Raw genomic sequence first — 4,472 nt, 5'->3', positions numbered from 1 at the left:
TTTTCCCATAATTTGGTTGTTGTTTTGTTGACATCTAGGGGATTAACCGTAGTACCGTTGCATTGCTCATTGGTGACACGTTCTATCGGCGCTAGAACGGATCATGTAAAGCGATTTTATTAAAATTTATTATTTTGAATATAGCATAGGATCTCCCCCCATGTCATAGTGCACAGGATTGCCTGATATAACCCGGGGTTGCGTAAAAGGCCTAATAGATCTCCGCTCTGACGTTTGACAGTAGGTGCAAGTAAAACTGAAGTTATTCGTTCGATTGGCAACTTTTGAGTCGGTGTGACCCGCAGTTATGTCCGTTAAATAATGTAGGACTAGGGTTTAAGCTAGAATCATTACTTGCTTATTAATCACATCCTTCTCACCCTCTTGAAGTTGCTTGCATGTTTTGGGTATGTCCCAAGTGATCGTGTGATTCGTAGATACCTGTAGGGAATGTGAGGAGCGCCCATCACAGATACGCACAAGAGAGCAGGATATTTATAGATTTTCCTGGCTCGGTATGCTTCAGTGGCTACCTAGGCAGTTCAGATTTTCTGACCCCGAGAAGATTTGCTTGCTAAAAAGCTTGCGAATATCTTTTCACATCACCATTCATTAATGCATAATAATGCATAATAATTTTATATATCTAGCATTGCTAATTTATCTCAGTTTTGTAATAATGAACATTAATCTTCATATTTGTGATTCATTCTCTGTGTGAGGTCACTCCCACTTTCACTCTCATTCACGCTCGCTGTCACTCACACATGCACACACGCACACACTTACTCATCCACGCAGGACAAAAGACACTGAAATCTTTTCATTAATAGGGTTTCTTGCTGCTGTAGAGCTGGCGTAAAGATCTATGACGCATCTCTTTTGCCTGCAATTTTGTCAGTCGTGACGTGTGACTCGTATATGATTTTACATTTATTTCTTCTATGTGTGACGACAATTGTTTCAAGTAAATCCTTGCGGATTGCCATTGTCGTTTCCCTTATTTACTCTCATATCTATTAGAGACGGTTGGTAGTTCAAGCCAAGTCTATGCAGATTGCTACTGACGTCTCCCTCTCCTATAATTTTTCTTTATCTTTGTCAAGTAAAACACAAAACGAAAAAAAAGGACGAAAATAAATTAAAAATCAACATTAAAAACTGCAAACTTAAATAAATAACTCTCTAGTGGTACTTAACACCCCCTCTTCTCTGTTGCCTTTCTTTTTCTCTTACTATCTGGCCCTTACATGTATAATCTGGTTCCCCGACTATATATAGCAGTCGGACCGACGATAACCAACACGGCACCGAAGGAGGACCCTGCTGCAGAACCGGTCACCTTAGGATGCTGTGGGAAGGACATCACTGGAAGATCGCCATAAGCTGCAGACCAGGATGTTTGTCAGCCGAGTCGAGACGCCTGTAGATCCAGTGAAGGACCAGGAACTCGCCACTGCAGGTACCAGTCGCCCCAGGATGCAGAAGATGGGCGTTGTCTGCCTGGACGACCGCAGATCCAGTCAACTCCAGGAGCTCATCAGCACAGGTATCAGCCGCCCAGAGATGCCTCCTGAGATCATGAGGACGAGCATGAAGCCAAGGAAGACCTGGACGAGATCTTTGAGGACGTGTGGACGAGGACACCGCCGAGTTAGGCCTGGACGAGGACTACGAGGAAGTCTAGACGAGGTGGAAGACCTGTGCGAGACTTTCGAGGACGTGTGGACGTCGAGGACAGACAGATTACACTGAGGACCAGGAAGAAGAGGATGACAGGGACGAGCAGCCACAAAGATGCACCAGGACAATGTATGCAAGAACAAGACGACCAGCCAAGTTAGGTCACCCTTGAGGTAAATCTAAGGCGCCTCGAGGGTGAAGCGTGAGTAGGTGGCCGAGCAATATGCCATATATATGTCTATTTCTGTTACCAATAGACCATGTGGCTGTTTGCCACGTGGCTCCAAGTCCAATTTAGAACCATCAACTCAGTGAGGGCGTAGATGACAATTATATCTGACCTCGCCTGACCCGACAGTTTGTGTCCAATGTCTGATGTAGTAAGGTTGGCCCCCCCTCGCCTCAGGCAGGTCGGCCTGACACGTGACCCGCGCTCACCGCTTTACCCATAGCCATCGTCTCATGTGTTCCAGACTGTGTTGTACTCTTATCAATAAAGAGTGAAGCCATCATACAATTATAACTACTCTTGCAGCCATTGTAATAGGGTTCTGTACCCATTATAGTGTTCGTGTGTGTGTGTACATGCACACTCACATAAATATATAGTTTTTTGTGTGTGAGAGATGTAAATACATAAACACATAGGATAATCATATGCAGCATATGCTTATATATTATGTACACACACACACACACACACACACACACACACACACACACACACACACACACATATATATATATATATATATATATATATATATATATATATATATATATATATATATATATATATATATATATGTACATGCACACACACACACACACACACACACACACACACACACACACACACACACACACACATATATATATATATATATGTACATGCACACATGCATAAATATATAGGCTTGTGTGTGTGTGTGTGTGCATAATACACACACACACACACACACACACACACACACACACACATACACACATATATATATATATATATATATATATATATATATATATATATATATATATGTATGTGTGTGTGTGTGTGTGTGTGTGTGTGTGTGTGTAGCACACACACACACACAACACACACACACACACACACACACACACACACACACACACACACACACACACACACACACACACACACACACACACTGTAAAAGACTATGAACCTTAGTACAATGGTGAACAGAGGGTAGTTATGGTTGTTAAACGGCTCCTATTTGGGACTTGGAGCTACGTAGTAAACAGCCACGTGGTCCACTGGTACTTATATATGCTACATCGTATATTGCTCGGCCACCTACTCACGCCTCGCCCTCGAGGCGTCCTAGGTTTGCCTCAAGGGTGACCTAACTTGGCTGGTCGTCTCGTTCTCGTGCGTTGTCCTGGTGCATCTTCGTGGCTGCTCGTCCCTGTCGTCCTCTTCTTCCTGGTCCTCGGTGTAATCTGTCCGTCCTCGACGTCCACACATCCTCGAAAGTCTCGCAAAGGTCCTCCTTGACTTTTTGATTCGTCTAGACTTCCTCGTAGTCCTCGTCCAGGCCTAACTGGGCGGCGTGCTCGTCCACACATCCTCACAGATCTCGTCCTGGTCCTTCTCGGCTGCATGCTCGTCCTCATCCTCATAATCTTCATCTGGACCACGGGCATCAGGGCAGGGGCATCCTCCTCAGCATCTCGGGGCGGCTGATACCTGCGCTAACGAGCTCCTGGAGTTGACTGGATCTGCAGGCGTCCGCCAGGCGTCGCCCATCCACAGCATCCTGGGGCGACTGGAACCTGCGCTGGTGAGTTTCTGGTTCTTCGCTGGATCTATGGGCATCTCGGCAGGCAGCGCCCGTCCACTACATCATGGGACGGCTTAACACCTGCTCTGACGAACATCCTGGTCTGCAGGCCTATGGCGATCATCCAATGACGTCCTTCCCACAGCATCCTAAGGTGACCGGTTCTGCAGCAGGGTCCTCCTTCGGTGCTGTGTCGGTTATCGTCGGTACGACTGCAATATATAGTTGGGGAATCAGATCATACATGTAAGGGCCAGATAGTAAGAGAAAAAGAAAGGCAACAGAGAAGAGGGGGTGTTAAGTACCACTAGCCGGTTATTTACATAAATTTGCGTTTTTTATTTTTGTTTTTTAATTTATTTTTGTCTCTTTTTATTGTTTTGTGTTTTATTTTCACAAAGATAAAGAAAAAACAGGAAAGGGAGATGTCAGTAGCGATCCGCATGGACCTGGCTTGAACTACCAACCGTCTCTGATAGATATGAGAGTAGATACGGGAAACGACAACGGCAATCCGCAAGGATTTACTTGAAAAAATTGTCATCACACAGAGAAGAAAGTGAGAGTGACCTCACACAGAGAATGAATCAGAAACACGAATATTAGCATTCACTATAACAAAACTGAGGTAAATTAGCAATGCTAGCTATATAAAATTATTTCAACTACCACACTGAATTCAACATTTAATGATATGCGACAGAATGTAAGCATGAATGAACTGCCAAGGTACATGTCTTGCTATGCATGTTAGACTTCATCGACGGGGGGATCCTATACCCAAAATGCAGTATACTGAAGGGAAAGGAGCCAGGAAAATCTATAAATAACCTGCTCTTTTCTCTGTATCTGTAATGGGCGCTCTTGACATTCCCTAAGGATATCTATGAATCACACGAATGCCTGGGAATATCAAAACATGAAGCGACTTCAAATGATTATAGCGATATTATTCTAGCTTACTACATTAATCCTAACGGGGCA

At 44.2% G+C, this 4,472-nt stretch overlaps 1 pseudogene; it reads right to left on the bottom strand.

Moving 5' to 3' along the window:
- Nucleotides 1-2,677: 2,677 nt before the first annotated feature.
- LOC119569533 lies at nt 2,678-2,810 on the bottom strand (annotated as a pseudogene).
- Between the last annotated feature and the right edge of the window lie 1,662 nt (nt 2,811-4,472).

The sequence above is a fragment of the Penaeus monodon genome, unplaced genomic scaffold, assembly GCF_015228065.2.
Source record: "Penaeus monodon isolate SGIC_2016 unplaced genomic scaffold, NSTDA_Pmon_1 PmonScaffold_163, whole genome shotgun sequence".
NCBI lineage: Eukaryota > Metazoa > Arthropoda > Malacostraca > Decapoda > Penaeidae > Penaeus > Penaeus monodon.
Note: the sequence above shows the minus strand (reverse complement) of the source record. Positions and strands in the feature narration are given on the sequence as shown.